The sequence below is a fragment of the Pongo abelii genome, chromosome 16 (assembly GCF_028885655.2).
Source record: "Pongo abelii isolate AG06213 chromosome 16, NHGRI_mPonAbe1-v2.0_pri, whole genome shotgun sequence".
NCBI classification, from domain to species: domain Eukaryota; kingdom Metazoa; phylum Chordata; class Mammalia; order Primates; family Hominidae; genus Pongo; species Pongo abelii.
In genome coordinates, this window is record NC_072001.2 from 99322335 (window position 1) to 99339720 (window position 17386).

The following is a 17386-nucleotide window of genomic DNA, read 5'->3' on the forward strand; positions in this document are numbered from 1 at the left end:
CCACTGCACTCCAGCCTGGGTGACAGAGCAAGACCGTGTCTCAAAAAATTAAAAAAATAAAAAATAAAAAATAGGAGGTGCTATCCTCAGATATGTTTAGAAAATACTGGTCTAATAGTGCTTCACTATTTCTATTGTGATTCTAGCAAGTTGTAAAAACAACATCGGTTTTGTGGTTGTTCTTCCTTTCCTCACTCCACATTTTTTCTTTTATTTTGGCTGAAACTTACAGATACTTTTTTTTCTCTTCATAATGATGTCCATCAGTCTGCCTCAATCTTCTGGTCTGGGTGTGGCTCTGACTTTTCAAACACCCTTCTTAAGCAGGTGTTTCCTCTCCTGCCCCAAACATTGTATTCCCGTTAGTTTGTGTTGTACAGATTCCAGGCCACATTTCTACTTTTTGAGGACGGCTTCCAAATCATCCACATGTTCACTTTCTTTTCCACTTCCCTCAGTTTTCACTTCCTACTTCCTTTCCCCATCTTTTTCCTCTCCAGATTGTATGCCAGGCATTCTTTGCCTATGCTCTGCTTTGAAATCCTTCCTGCATTTCCTCTCTATCTCACAGCTTTGCAATTTTTGCTACTCTTGCTCCCTTTCTGCATATTTCCTTCATGTCATGAATCCCAACTACGTCTCCTCTCCTGCCAAATCAAATGCATCAGCTGAAAGCCACCTGAAAATCCCTCTTCTTTTCCCACCTGTGCAACCCCACTAGTTTACCTTCAACATGCATTGTTCCTAAGTGAACCCACCAGCTTGCCTGGGGAGAAGGGATATTAGTTTATTCCTCTTCCCTAGCAATGCTTGAGTACAGGGCTATGAGCCCCCTGACAAATACTGTCATCCATGCCATCACCATTGGATTTTGAGTCAGTAGAACCGTGTTCTCTCTTAAACTCTGCCTATTATTTACTTGGCTCAGTCACTGAATTTTTTTGAACCTCAGTTTCCACATCTATAAAAGGGCAATAATCTCTGATTTATCCCACAGGGTTGAGTGGAGGCAATGAGGCCATGTTTCTGCAAGCCCTTCACCACGTGGTGGATGTGACAATTTTATTCTTTCACTTGAAAATTGTATTCATATTTGAAGTCCTGGGAGTAGAGCTTCATTCTCTTTTTTCATTGTCCTAGAGATGAGGTCTCATTTTGTCACCCAGGCTGGAGTGCAGTGGCGTGTTCACTGCAGTCTCGACCTCCTGGGCTCAAGAGATCCTCCTGCCTAAGCTTCCCAAGTAGCTGAGACTGCAGGCTCACACCACCACTTCTGGCTCATTCTCTTTTATAGTCTTAATTTCTTCTGGTTCTACCGGGTTTTTGTTTACTCTTTAAGTACACCAACTGAGTTCTCCAGTTTGATCACATCACAGACTTGTCAAGAGGGAGCCTGTATTAATAGCAAAGTGGTTAACTGCATGATCACCATCCTCCAACATTCTGGCTGAAAACCTGACTCCATCATCTAGCAGGTGCAGGAAATTGGGAAAGTCCACTTATCCTGGACTTCCTGTTTCCTTAACTTTTTTTTTTTTTTTTTTTTTGAGACAGAGTTTCACTCTTGTTGCCCAGACTGGATTGCAATGGCACAATCTCCACTCACTGCAACCTCCGCCTCCCAGGTTCAAGCGATTCTCTTGCCTCAGCCTCCTGAGTAGCTGGGATTACAAGCACCTGCCACCACGCCTGGCTAATTTTGTATTTTTAGTAGTGATGGGGTTTCTCCATGTTGGTCAGGCTGGTCTCGAACTCCTGACCTCAGGTGATCCACCCGCCTCGGCCTCCCAAAGTGCCGAGATTACAGGTGTGAGCCACCATGCCCAGCCCCTTGTCTTTAAAATGGGGTGACTTCTGTAGTGAGGGAGGCCACTAAGGAAGGTCACTGTGATGATTATGAGTCCAAAGGAGTGAGATCTTAGCCCACGTGGTTATTAGCCCTGCCTCTCTGCCCCTGCCTTGGTTTTCTTCCTTTGTTCCTCCATTCTCCGTTTCTCACTGTTGTCTCTCTCTTCCTGTCACCCCACGGTGGTGCAAGCTGGTGCTCCCTGCACATCCAGTAAAATGTCAGGGGAAAAGTTCAGCAGTTGCAGCCTCCCAGGGGGCTGTTCTCCTTGGGCTGCTGCTGGCTTTGTGGCTCCTCCTTCCTCCTCTGGATTCTTTCCTGGCATCCTCCCGTGTTTTCACTGTCTTTCTGATTAGAGAGTACGTCAGTGGGGCAGGATAATTTACTGATATATTAATTTGTGTTTTTATCTCAGCATTTGCCCTCTGCTCTACAAAGGAAGTCAGGCCTCTCTGTGCCCCTGCCTCGAGGGAGGTTTGTTTTAAAAGTCCAAAGCCAAGACACCTGGCTTTTGTTTCCCCAAAGCTCAAGCTGTGGGAGGAGATAATGCCAGCAGGGAGGAAGAGCGGAGAAGCTCGAGGCCTTTGAGAGGAGGGAGAGAGAGAGGCAGGGAGACAGAGAGAGATTTTGATAGATGGAAAGGGGGCGAAGGCCAGAGAAGCAGGCCACTTACAGAGACAGGCCTCAATCCATGGCAGCCCCTGCAGAAGTGGCTGCCTCTCAGAGAGGATGAGCATGGACCACTGGCCCCTAATCCCAGGCTGACAGATGCAGCAAATGCTAGACCCAATGTTCCCAGCACCCAACACACCAGAGCACAAGAGGCAGAGCCACAAGAGGGAAGCTCAGGTAGGTGGGGACAGGGGCAAGCAGAAGAGAGAAGAGACAGGGACAGCTCAAACCATAAATCAGGACATCTAATGTTTGCTGCCCCCTCAGAATGTGCTAAGCACCATTCTAGGGTCTTGGCAAATATTAGAATGGTCACTCCTGAAGACAACCCTCCATCCCCACATTCACAGCAGAGGAAACAGAGGAATACAGAAGTAAATTTTCCAAGGTCACACAGCTAGGACATGGTAAAGCCAGATACCTAGAAATACTGAGAGACCACCAATTTATTGCAAAATGCTGAGAATGAAATACTGCATAGGCCAAAAATTAATACAGAAACTGAAAACACAAACCCCTCTGAGTGCCACTGGAAGCAAAACCGCAGCAAGTCCTGGACTCTTTCTACGCTTCACAAGCTCTGTAACTGCTGTTCCATTGTATTTTGATCATGGAAATATTATCTTTCTTCAGATAAATCAGAGGTGTGTATGTTCAGAGCATAAGGAATAGCCTGGGATTCCCCAGTTCCCCTTTCAGTTATCTGGCTTCCTAATTTACCCTGTGAACACCACCTGACCTTGTTACATCTTATTTACTTTTCTCATCTGTGAAATGGGTGTAGGGAATCACCTAGGCTAGCATTTATGACCATTGAGTACCTGTTCCATAATTAGGAGCTGTTATTATCATTGGCATCCCCATGTCCAGTCCTGCTTAGTCCTACAGCCTACCCAGCACCTAGGCTGCCTTTACTGAGTATCTCTGTAGGTCAGACACAGTGCTGGGTGCTGAGTCCCGTCTCTCAATGCCTCCCCCGTCTAGTTGGAGGAGAGACCCATGAGAAGATCTTTAGTGTAATATGATAAGTGCTACAAATAGAATAATCCCAGTATCCCACAGGGGCCCAGGATGAGGCCCCTAGCTACACTGCAGGCTGGGAATGAGGGCAGATTTCCTGCAGAAGTTAATGGCCCAAGTCTTCAAAAACAACAGTAACCTCCACTGCCTCACAGTAGGGAGTGGGCCAGAGCCTCCCCACTCCCTCTTCCAGCCCTCAAAAATGGCTCTTGAGCCTGAACACACTCCTAACACCGCCCCAGCAGCTAATTTGAGAGTTCTGAGCTACGCATAACTTGCATCATTCTGGGCCACAGACCAAGCCAGCAGCGAAGAAGCCAAGAGCGTTCAGGGCTGCCGACGCATTCCATAAACCCAAATTTCCAGTGTTGCCTTGAGTAAGATGTATACAGGAAATTTTCCATGTGTCAATTAAGCTCATTGAGCATGTGACATAAAAAGGAAATGTAAATGTGGGATTCTGATTGGCAAAGTTCAAAAGCCTGTGATTTTGATACCCAGATATAGATCTGCAAGCTATTAAGAGTACTTGACTTGCAACATCCAGAGGTTGTGAAGAAACGCCTGGCACATCAGAGGAAAAAAAATGCAGCGCTGAATAGCAGTTTTGGGAAAATACTTACTTCCCAGAGTAAAACGTACACATTAAATGAGTTCAAGAAGCAACTCAACTGTTCTACTTCTCTATCATTTCAAAATCCCCTAATAGATGTTCAGTTTTCAAAGAAAATAATGTTGTATCTTGACCGTTTTCCCCTCTAGATGCCCTGGACGGATGTGAGGTTGTCATACTAACCTTGACTTTGAATTGCTTTTCAGCTCATGTCATTGTAAACTTAGCATAAAAGCCCGTGCTTCCCTGGAAAGCATGTGTCTTGTTGTTAGCACAATGATTGAGTCCACTTGTCTATTCCAGGACACGAGAGGATCTAACTAAGTCAGAACACCCCACGTCTAGCCCGTATATCTATTTATTACCGAATTCACCGGGAAAGACAAGCTGAGTTATCATTTAGCTGAGAAAACCTGAGAGGCATTTATGTGTATGAAGTACAGCATAGACAGAACCATCAAGGCAGGCTTGAAGGAAACACATTACACACTCAGCCTACGCAAATCCCCTCGCCACTGCCACTGGAGCCCAATGAATGGTGCAGGCGACAAGAACGGCCCTAGGATGCTTATCTTCTCCCCAGCCCCCATCCCAACCCTCAACGATTACGAATACAATCGTTTGTGACAGATTGCTCCCCAGTCTTCCGCCTTAAATTCTATATGATAAATTCAATACGAAGTGACAGTCACAGCAAGTGTTCAGAGCTCTATCTAAAAAAACTAATTTTACTGAAGTTAGAACTCAATGAACAAGAAAATGTGAAGGTACACCTAAGGCATATCTCAAAACTTTAATCTCTGTGAATGCCATCATGGTTATTTATGGCTGGGATGATATTAATATTTTAAAATATTTCGCTAAAGAAGCACTGTGAGACTTTAAAGTTGTATTGTTATGCAAAGGTGATAATATCTCAATGGGTCCTTCCCAGTGCTGGTATGTTAATGGGGCAAGAAAAAGAAAACAGCTGCTTTTGTTACCCAAGCAGCAGACATAACAACACTGTCCTGTGGTTAATTTCTAGGAAAATGCTCTTCTTCCTTTTTTATTATTTGGGGGTGAAAAAATGTCTTGGACTACTATTGTCTGTTTAAATTAGGCAAATGTAATTAAGAAGAGTCAAACGTACACAGGCTCCAATGATGGGTAAAATTAAGGTCACCAGTTGCAGCCCTAATCCAGCTGCATTGCTTAATCTCAGCTTTAGCCATTACCATTGTGTGGAATGGAAATGTCTTCCTCGTGTTGGGGTTAATGTGGACTGACTGGGTAGCTAGAGATAAATCCTGCAGGCCCGCTTGAATGTGCAAGTGCTTAACACTGACATTTTGAAAAAGTAAAATTGGGTTTCATTCCCCAGGATTAGGTCAGAGTCCTTTCCTTATCCCCGCCCCTGCCCCCGACCCCGCCTCCCCAAACTAAGCAGAGAGCAGAAGAACATTTTTTCTTGCCAATTGTTTTTTTTTTTTTTCCCCCTCAGGGATCCTTTGCATTTGCCATTTGTGTACATCTCTTGCTCATTCCAAACAGGAAAGTTCTGTTGCCTCAGAAAAAATAGCACTTGTCTTCCTTTTCATATTCATAAAGGTTATACTTGTGTTGCTTGATATGATTTTACCTTGTTAAGGAGTTGTTTCAGGTACTCATTAGATATAGAGAAAACATTTAGCATATAAAAACAAAAAGTTGACATTTACAGCCAGGAGCTAGGTACGCAATTGCAAAGGTCATCAATGAGTAAACAGATATTAATGGTTAGCCGGATAACTGGTACATAAACAGGTCACATTAATAATTAACACCAGGAAAAACTAGCACTTCCAACCAAGCTCAGGAAAGTGGGTGCCAGAGGAACCCCCCGAAAAATATAAGAAAACCCCAGTGGTGATTTCTGATTGTTAGAGAGTGAAAAAATTACTTCATTTTTACATTTCTCATATTCTCACCAAAAAACAGTTCTGAGACAGTCATGACACAAAGTAAGTGCAATGATGGAGGGAAATTTTCTGGATGATCATTGATTTGATAAATTTTACTTAGTCTAACGTTTGTGGTTCCCTCGTTTTCCTTCCATGGCAATGTGTAAAATCACTCAGGAAATTTATTTTATCACTAACCTGCAAAGCCTCTCTAAAAGTATTTGCTTCCTCATTGAGTTATTAAGTCCATGCCTTGTTTTAAAACTTCTGCGCTAAGAGGGTTACATTTTGTACCTGCTGATTGGCATTCATCCAGTTTTTTAATGGGAAAAGGTCAAGTGCAAGCAGTACACAGGAAGGCAAAGGTGTTGGGGGTGTGGCAGGGAATCCTGGTGAGTGAAGTGGGTGCCCCAGGCACCATGAGGAACCTGGGAGTGAATGTGCCTTAGCCCCACAGAGAACCCCTAAGAGCCACAGCGTCATATCTTTTGATTTTTTAAAGAAGTCATATTTTGTTATAAATCTCTAGATTTATAACTCATGGGCCAAACAATACGTTATCTACTGCAGGCCACACCAGGCCAGTTTAAATCTCCTGTTTAAATTAAAAACAAATAAATAAACAAACAAAAAAGAACGCCTGAAAATTTGCCAACGAGGAGGAAAGTCTGAGTGTATCTTCACAATTTATTCTACGGGTTCTCTTCTCCTTTAAATACACAGTTCACTATAAGATTGTCCTAAAGAGAAAACTAATAAAATAAGACAATAGACTTCATAGAGAACTGGAATATCCGCAAGGACCTGAAACAGATCCTCGGAACTCTGTAGATAAAAGTCAGATGAGATACTTTTATACATGTAGCCTAATGGTTTACAGATGAGTGAGTAGCACTGCTTTCAAATATAATGTGAAGAAACCAATTTTTAAATAAATGTGTAGCTTTACTATCAAGCCCACAGGAGATATTGTGACTTACCCAACCTGAAAATCAAATTATTTAAGGTTGGTTATACTAATAACAGCCTCTAACCAACTGCTAAGGTGGACTATAAACCCAGACTAGCCACAGGCAGCAAATGAGATGGGTTCGAGAGGAAATGGAAAGAAATAAGATACAAGGCTTGTTTACTAGTTAAATGTGGGGTAGACTTCAACAGATGTGAACTACAAAGTGTATATGGGAACTTGTTTCTTGTTGAAGGACGAGTGCTGGCCAAATGTCCTCATAACCTGGTGCCTCTCCACTTCTCCACAGCCACATCCCCACCACATGGTACCTTGTCACCACTGACAATAGCCCCAGAGAGCCATGCTTTCTCCTGTCTCCCAGACTTTCTTCACCTCAAGTATCTCCATGTCACCCTTACTTTCGCTTGTCCCTTTTGAATCCTATAAAATTCAGCTAAGTTCAAGTGTCCCCTCCCCTCTTCCAGAAGGCCTCATCTAAGCCCTCTCAGGGGGCCTTCCCCTTGTGTTCCCTCAAATACCTCTGTCAACCTCTGGGCCAGCACCTACTTCTCACTACAATCATGGGTCCAAGTGCCTATCACCTCACAGGACTGCAGATTCCTTGCTGAAGGCAGAGGCTACTGCTTTCATCTTCAAACCCCCACCACCTAGCCCTGTGCTTGGAAAACAGCGTATTAATGCTGGACGAATGCATAAATGAATGAAATGAATGGGCCTCGAAGCGATAATGCTTAGAAAAGAGACTCTGATCAGTGAAATATGAATGTGTAAATCTGCTACAGCTTTTTTTACTTGGTCTAAATCTTTGCACATGTTCGCTGCAATTACATTTGTGACAGCAAGTTTTATTTTGAACGGATCTTATTAATAAGAGTAATAAAATATCAAACAATTCAGATCTTCAGCTTTTTAATCTACAAAGGGGAGATTGATAACTCCTGCCTTGCTAGGCTGAGAGGGTGGTTGAGAAGACTACCTGAAATGATGTATGTGATCATATACGAGAGTGAGCCCCAACTGCAATCTGCACTGAGTGGGCGGCCCTCCTGACAGCTGCCATCTCTACTCATTTCTGACTGTCTGGCTCTATTAAAATACTCTGCCTACTGTCTATGACCCAATCTTTATATGAGCAAGCCTCTGCCTCTAGTCTTAGGATCCCCAGACCCAGCACAACATTGGCACATAGCAAGTGCTCACTAAGTGTTTATAATATAAGGAGGTCCATCACAAACATCGTGGTCATTTCATTCATTCCAATTGTACAAGGCACCATTAAACAGGACAAAACGTGAAGGCAAAAAGGGGGAAACGGAAATGATTGAGAGGCTACCATTTATCAGGCACTCTATGTATCTGATTTTATTTCCTAGGTTATTTCATGTCACCTGTGAAATAGCTAACATTGTCCTTATTTTGCATGGAAGGACTCTGAGCATTAATAAGTTGGTATTACGCCAAAGAATGACTGGTCAATAACAGGCAGAGCCAGGGTTCGAACCCAATACACCACACTGTGTCCCCGTGATAAAACCTTTACGCTTCAGGCACTAACAGTCTCCAGCACATCTGATGTCACAGAGTCAATAACATCTAGAGATGATCAAAAACTCAGGGCATGTCTATTCAACGCCCAGATCACAGATTAGGAAACTGAGGTTCAAAGGGAAGTGTATGAATGAGGCCAGAGACAGTCGGTAAAAAAGTATGTTAGTAAAAAGCTCTTTTTTTTTTTTTGAGATGGAGTCTCTCTCTGTCACCCAGGCTGGAGTGCAGTGGTGCGATCTCGGCTCACTGCAATGTCTGCCACCTGGGTTCACGCCATTCTCCTGCCTCAGCCTCCCAAGTAGCTGGGACTACAGGCACCCGCCACCACCCCTGGCTAATTTTTTCTGTATTTTTAGTAGAGACGGGGTTTCACCATGGTAGCCAGGATGGTCTCAATCTCCTGACCTCGTTGTCCGTCCGCCTCAGCCCCCCAAAGTGCTGGGATTACAGGCGTGAGCCACCACACCCGGCCGTAAAAAGCTCTTATGATTCACACTCACAAGTTAAGTCATATTTCTATACCATTTTCATTACATTTACATGTGACCATTCATGTTAAGAGTAATAAAATGTCAAACAATTCAGACCTTCGGCTTTTTAATCTATAAAGAGATTTTAAAATAATTGTACTTTGTTTCATCAAATGGACCTTTACAAAAATAGCATATAGTTTCAGTTCACAAAGAATTATATCTTACATAACTGAACAAAGTTTTCTCTCCTCACAAAATACCAGTGACCTCTTTCTTAGACAGCAGGCCAAGACTACTGACTGAAACCCTGGCAGTGACAGTATAACTCAACAGAGAAAGGCCTCATAAACAATAACTAAAGGAATAATTAAATACTAGGAAAGGGCAAAATCGTTTGCTCTTTAAAAATCAAATGAAAAATAAAATAATAAAATAAAATAAAATAAATCCTCTGCGAACATTGCTTCAGTCATTTTTAAAAGCTTTCCCAAATTCCAATGGCTCTGTTATTAGCGATTCTTAATGCATGAGGTAGTCATATAAGAATAAATCTTTCAGTAATTCAAAACAAGGACTCTTCAGTAAATAGTTGAAATTAAGGGGGGAGTTCGAGTCATCTGGTTTCCATTAGGATGATAAAATAGTTCACTCGAAACCTTTTACAATATGCTTTGTTACCGGGAGGTGTCTGTGCATCTCACTCCATCACTAGCCATTTGACACAACATAAAAAGCTTCAAAAGCCATGTTAGGCCTCTTAATCAAAAACTAATTGTAATAGATATTGGGGAGTGTTAACACGGTGACCGCTAGGTTGTAGCTGTGGTATGGAAGCTGCAGTGAACATTAAACACAACCCCGGGTTGATAGGGCTTATCTCAATTTCAGAGCTAAGTGCTAAGTACTACAGGCCAGTATCTCCTTGCTATGGCTTTGTACCACTTTTGGAGTTAATTGCCCCAGAAGGCTTCATCTTCTTAATGAAATTTATAACATTGTCAGAGAACTTGGAAGATACTGCTGCAGTTTAGCAGACTTTACAGAAAACAGAGACATAAACAGAAGGGAAAAGAAAATACATACTTGGAGCCTAATGCATCTGCAGCCTGGGCAGAGGTGGTGCAGAACTCCCCAGGCACAGAGGCATTTGCAGCACATTAACTCTTTCAAGCCTGTAATGGAACAGCCATTGAGTGCACTCTAATGGAAAGGTAATAATTGGTATCATAGGGCCAGTGGTAGACATTCAATAAATACTTAATGATCAGCTTTACGTGGCTAGAATTACCGGCAAGCAAGAACTGGCGTCTTTTTTGTGTGGTTCCTGTGCCTAACACAGTGCCTAAGATATGACTGGTGCTCAGGAAATAGTTTCTGAAAAATTGATGAATGAATAAATGATCTTACTGGAGTGCAGTACTTCATAATTTTCAGAGTGCTTTCATGTTTGATTCCCACAACCATCCACTTGACAGGTCTGGGGTTTTATTAATAACCAATCCTGGTCTCAAACAGGCACTTCATAGTTCCCCTTCCAGTCTCCTTTGCTTCAGATGGACTAGAGCGAATGTTCTGCACTACCGTGTTTTTATGACTTAGGAGAATTTTAAAACTTTCAGACTACCAGCAATTTTAGATCGGTGACTGGATCCTGGAACACACACACACACAAAAACAATTAGAAGAAAAACTGATGAAATCTGATAAAGTCTGGAGTTTAGTTAATAGTATTATGCTTAATTGTAGTTAATTTCTTAGAATCACGCTTGTGGGTAAGAAGTTAACTTAAGGGCAAGCTGGGTGAAAAGTGTGTAGGACTTCTCTGTACTATTTTGAATATCTCTGTAACTCTAAAATTGTTTAAAAATAAAAACAATTTGATAATAACTAATTTACCTTTAAAATGATATGTATTAACATTGTATTGTATTGTATTGTATTGTATTGTACTGTATTGTATTGTATTGTACTGTATTGTATTGTATTGTATTGTATTGTATTGTATTGTATTGTACTGTACTGTATTGTACTGTATTGTACTGTATTGTATTGTATTGTATTGTATTGTATTGTATTGTACTGTACTGTACTGTACTGTATTGTATTGTATTGTATTGTACTGTACTGTACTGTATTGTATTGTATTGTATTGTACTGTACTGTACTGTACTGTATTGTATTGTATTGTATTGTATTGTACTGTACTGTATTGTATTGTATTGTATTGTACTGTACTGTATTGTATTGTACTGTATTGTACTGTATTGTATTGTATTGTATTGTATTGTATTGTATTGTACTGTACTGTACTGTACTGTATTGTATTGTATTGTATTGTACTGTACTGTACTGTACTGTACTGTACTGTACTGTACTGTATTGTATTGTATTGTATTGTACTGTACTGTACTGTACTGTATTGTATTGTATTGTATTGTACTGTACTGTACTGTATTGTATTGTATTGTATTGTATTGTATTGTATTGTACTGTACTGTATTGTATTGTATTGTATTGTATTGTATTGTATTGTATTGTATTGTACTGTATTGTATTGTATTCACATTATGGTGCCAAATTGGCACTGGGAAAATTATAAGTAAATATTCCTGGAGAAAAGCAAAGTATAATTTTTCAACTAACTCCTTAGAAAAACCATTTGCAGGTGTGTAAAGGCAACATAATTTCTTATTCCAATTTATAAGTATTATTTTTTGAGACAGGGTCCAGTTCTGTCACCCAGGCTGAGTGCACTGGTGTGAGCATAGCTCACTGCTGCCTTGACTCCCCACCCCACCCCACCCCGCCAGGCTCAAGCAATCCTCCCATCTCAGCCTCTGGAGCAACTGGGACCACAGGTGCATGCCACCTTGCCCAGCTAATTTTTGGATTTTTGTAGAAATAGAGTCCTGTTATGTTACCCAGGCTGGTCTTGAATTCCTGAGCTCAAGCAATTCTCCCGCCTCGGCCTCCCAACATGCTAGGATTATAGGTGTGAGCCACCACGCCTGGCCATCCAATTTACATTTTCTTACTGTGTTTTTGTATCCTGATGAGGTAGAGTTGTTTGTAATTAATACATATAAGTAAAATTTTTACCACCGTTTTCCTTTTTATAACATTATTAACATTAAAAATAATTTAAAATTAAATTTTTTTAAGTATTGATGGGGTTTCATCATGTTGGCCAGGATGGTCTCAGTCTCTTGACCTCATGATCTGCCCGCCTCGGCCTCCCAAAGTGCTGGGATTACAGGCGTGAGCCACTGTAAAATTAATTTTTAAATGAATAATTTGTTTTAGAAAGACAAAGAGCACACAGGGAATTAGAGGAGAAGGCTAATCCTGATGACAGAACAAGCCATATGATTTTGAAGTTTTAGCCCTTCCCAGTTCTTCAACCACCATCTCTGCAGATGATTCCCAAACTTAAATTTCTCACTTGGACATCTGTCCTGAGCTTCAATCCAAATATCTGCAGCACCAGTCAACTTGAAGAGCTCAGCATAATCTCCAACCATTTTCCCCTTCAGTCACTCTGCTATATTCTGACCTTGGCTAAAGTCTACTGCACTCACCTCTCTTCTGTTCCCCCCTGGCCACACCCTTCCACCTGCTGAAGCTCTCCACCTAACCATCCAGGGGGTGGCTCAGGTCACCTTACTCTTCTACATCTTCCTCCAGCCCTCTTTTGTTCCCCTCAACTTCAACTACACTTCCACAAAAGTCCATTTGAAATTCTGCTCTTGTGTTTCAAATTGTGTTTTCTGTTTGCTATTTATGCAGACGACTCCTATTTTAAACTTCCAGAAGATCGGGACTGGTCATATGTGTCCTGATACCCTCAGAGTTTTTCATTTGGAACCATCTGAACATAGATTCATGGGAAGGAACAATAAATCTTAAAAAATATATATCATGACCCCAAAGATGTTATTCTACAAGTGAGAAGATTGGTTTGACTGCTTTAAAAGTGGCAAAAATAACAATGGCCAATATCTGGTAGAGAATGTATTTCTCTTTGGCATTAGAGTGATTCTGTAGGCTCTGCTCATCAAGTGGCCCAGCATCCCAGCTCCCAACGATGTTGTTCTTAACAAGCAGCTCAAAGATGGCAGCCAGGCACACTGGCTTATTCCTGTAATCCTATCATTTTGGGAGGCTGAGGTGGGAGGATTGCTTGAGCCTGGGAGGGGAATGTACACCATTGCATGCACAATATTTTTAGCATTAAAAATAATTTAAAATTATTTAATTTTGTAAAAGGATAATTTGTTTCAGGAAGAAAGACAAACATGCCACTGCATGCCAGCCTGGGGAGTCAGAGTGAGACCCTGTCTCAAAAAAACAAAAACAAAAACAAAAAAACAATGGCTCAACCCCTCATGTGCACACTTCAGTCTGCCTAAAATGGGAAGGAGTACATAGAGAGCCAGCAATTTTCTTTTAAGGGTACAACAGAGCAGTTTCACAAGACATTTCGTTCTTACCCTATAGGCCAGAATTCAGTCAAATGGGTACACCTACCTGCAGCTGGGGAAAAAGCCCATGATAATAGCCCTACACTCATCTAAAACAGATAAGAGAAAATGAGATATTAGCGGGAAAATCTGAACCCCTGCCTCTGTTTACCTTATAAAAACTTATCTACCAAGATGTTTATTTTCATACACATTTTCCTACAAAGCATATTACTAGATTTTATAACAGCATTGAGATATAATTTACATACCATAAAATGTATCCTTTTAAAGTGTACAATTCAGCAGTTTTTAGTAAATCCACAGTTATATAAACATCACCACTATCTAATTTCAGAACATTTTCAACACCTCAAAAATAAATCCCATGTCCATTAGCAATCACTCCCTATTCTTCCCTCTCCTCACTCCTGACAACCACTAATCTACCTTCTCTGTCTATGATCTTGCTTGCATTAGACATTTCATACAAATGGAATCATACAATGCAGGGGTTTTGGTGACTGGTGTCTTTCATCCAGCATAACGTTTTCAAGGTTCATCTATGTTGTAGCATGCATTAATACTGTACTTCATTCATTTTTATGACCAAATAATATCCATTGTATGGCTATATTGCATTTTGTGTTTCAAATCATCAGCTGATGAACATTTGAGCTACTTCCACTTTTTGACTATTATAAGTAATGCAGCTAAGAACATTCTTGAAGAAGTTCTTGTGTGGACATATGCTTTCAAGTCTCCTGAATTTATACTTAATCATGGAATTACTAGATCATATGGTAATTCTATCTTTAACATTTTGAGAAACTGCCAAACTGTTTTCTATAGAGGTTGCAGCATTTCACCATTCCACCAATAAAGTATGAGGTTCCAATTTCTCTGCATGCTCACCAACACTTGTTATTGTCTGTCTTTTTAAATTTTAGCCATTCTAATGGGTGTGTCACGAATCTCATTGTGGTTTTGATTTGCATTTTCCTAGAGACTAATGATATAAACCATCTTTTCATGTACTTATGCCCATTTGTATATCTTCTTCAGAAAAAAACGCTTATTCAAATCCTTTGCCCATTTTTAATTACATATTTGTCTTTTTATTATTCAGTTTTTTTTTTTTTTTTTTGAGATAGAGTTTCACTCTTGTTGCCCAGGCTGCAGTGCAATGACAAAATCTCAGCTCACCACAACCTCCGCCTCCTCAGTTCAAGCGATTCTCCTGCCTCAGCCTCCCTAGCAGCTGGGATTACAGCCATGTGCCACCACACCCGGCTAATTTTGTATTTTTAGTAGAGGTGGGGTTTTTCCATGATGATCAGCCTGGTCTCCAACTCCCAACCTCAGGTGATCGGCCCGCCTCGGCCTCCCGAAGTGCTGGTATTACAGGCATGAGCCACCGCGCCTGGCCTATTATTCAGTTGTAAGAGCACTTTGTATATTCTTGATACAAGTCTCTTCTTAGATATATGATTATTCTGTCATGTTCAGTGGATTGTGTTTTTACTTTTTTTTTTTTTTTTTTGAACTAGGGTCTCACTCTGTCACCCAGGCTGAAATGCATGGTGTGATCACAGCTCACTGCAGCCTCAGGTGATCCTCTAACCTCACCCTCCCAGGTAGCTGGGACAACAGGCGCACACCACCATGTCCAGCTAATTTTTTGTATTTTTTTGCAGAGAGGGCGTTTCGCCATGTTGTCCATGGTCTTCAACTCCTGGGCTCAAGCAATCAGCCCGCCTCAGCCTACCTAAGTGTTGGGATTACAGGCATGAATCACATGCCAATCTGTTTTTACCTTTTTGGTGGTGTTCTGAAGCACAGCAGTTTTTTTGTTATGCTTAATACAGTCAAATTAGTCAAAATTTTGTTATGCTTAATAAAGTGACTGAGCCAGGTGCAGTGGCTCATTCCTGTAATCCTAGCATTTTGGGAGGCAGAGGTGGCCAGATCACTTCAGGCCAGGAGTTTGAAACTAGCCTGAACAACAAAGTGAGACTCCACCTCTACAAAATAAAATAAAATAATTGGCCAGGACTGGTGGCACACACCTGTGGTCCCAGCTAATGAAGAGGCTGAGGTGGGAGGATTGCTTGAGCCCAGGAGGTTGAGGCTGCAGTGAGCTATAATCATGCCACTGCAGTCCAGTCTGGTTGACAGAGTAAGGCCCTGTCTCAAAAATAAAATAAAATAATAAAAAATAAATTAAAAATAAAAATAAAGTCAAATATACCTATTTTTTTCTATTGTTGCTTTTGCTTTTAGTGCCATCTAGGAAACCATTGCCTAATTCAGTTTTACAGTTTTGGCACTTACCTTTAGGTCTAGATCCATTTTGAGGTAATTCTTGGATATGATGCAGGATAGAGTATCTAAATTTACTATTACAAGTGGATTTCCAATTGTTCTGGCATCATTTTGGGGGATTATTCTTTCCTCCATTGACTTGCCACCCTCGTCAAAAATTAATTCACGGAACATGTAAGGGTTACTTCTGAATCTTCCATTTTATCCCATTGATCTAAATATCTACCCTTATGCCAGAACCACACTATCTTAATTACTGTACCTGAATTTTCAAGTTGAGAAATGTTAGTCTCCTAATTTTGTTTTTTTTCAAGGTTTCTTGTTTTGTCTATTCTGGATCCCTTGCATTTCCATTTAAATTTTAGGACCAACGAGTAATTTAACGCAGAGTGGGGAAGCAACTAAGATTTTGAAAGGGAATGTCTCGAATCTGTGGATCGTTTGGGGGAGTATCGCCATCTGAACAATATCAAGTCTTCCAAATCATGAACATGGGATGTTTTGCCAATTATTTAGGTCTTTTACAATTTCTTTCAATAATATTGGGCAGTTGTCAGTGTAAACATTTTGCACTTCTTTGTTAAATTTATTCATAAATATTTTATCCTTTTTGATACTATTAAAATAGAATTGTCTTAATTTCATTTTCAACTTGTTCATTGCTAGAACTAGAATCTCTAGCAATGCTATGTAGAATTCATTGCTAGAAATAGAATTTATTGATTTTATTACATATTGATATATTGATCTTGTATTCTGCAACCTTGCTAAACTCAACAATTAGCACTCATAAATTTTTAATAAATTCCTTGAGATTTTCTGTGAACAAGATCATGTCATCTTCAATGAGAGTTTTATTTCTCTCTTGTCAGGCTGGGTACATATATGTTTTAATTTTAAAGTCTTTCAGATGGATTGACCCTTTTATTATTATAAAACGTCTATCTTTGTCTTTAGTAGCACTTTTTGTCTTGAAGTCTATTTCGTGTTCAAGAGAGCCCCTCCACTCTACCATTTCAAAAGTGCTTTCTCACATCTTTGTATTTTAAGCTAAATAAGTTTATACCTTCAGAGTTTGTCATCATGGCATGAGTTGGGCCAAAATATAACTATGGTACTGGGCACGATGGCTCACACCTGTAATCCAAGTGCTTGAGGCCAGGAGTTTGAGACCAGCCTGGGTAACAAAGTGAAGCCTTCATCTCTACAAAAAAAAAATTTTTTTTAATTAGCCAGGTATGGAGGTGCACACCTGTAATCTCAGCTACTTTGGAAGCTAAGCCAGGAGGATCACCTAAACCTAGGAGTTTAAGGTTACAATGAGCACTGTGATCACACCATGGCACTCCAGCCTGGACAACAGAGTGAGACCTTGTCTTTTAAAGAATAATTATATATATATATAGTTTTTTATATATATATAGTTTTATATAGAGTTATATATATAGTTTTATATAGAGTTATATAGAGAGTTATATATAGTTTTATATATATTTATATATAGTTATATAGAGAGTTATATATATAGTTTTAT

At 40.5% G+C, this 17386-nt stretch overlaps 1 long non-coding RNA gene across 4 annotated transcripts in view; it reads right to left on the reverse strand.

Moving 5' to 3' along the window:
- LOC129050214 (uncharacterized) overlaps window positions 1–17386 on the reverse strand; it is a 200457-nt gene that overhangs the window by 53309 nt on the left and 129762 nt on the right. The window lies entirely within an intron of this gene.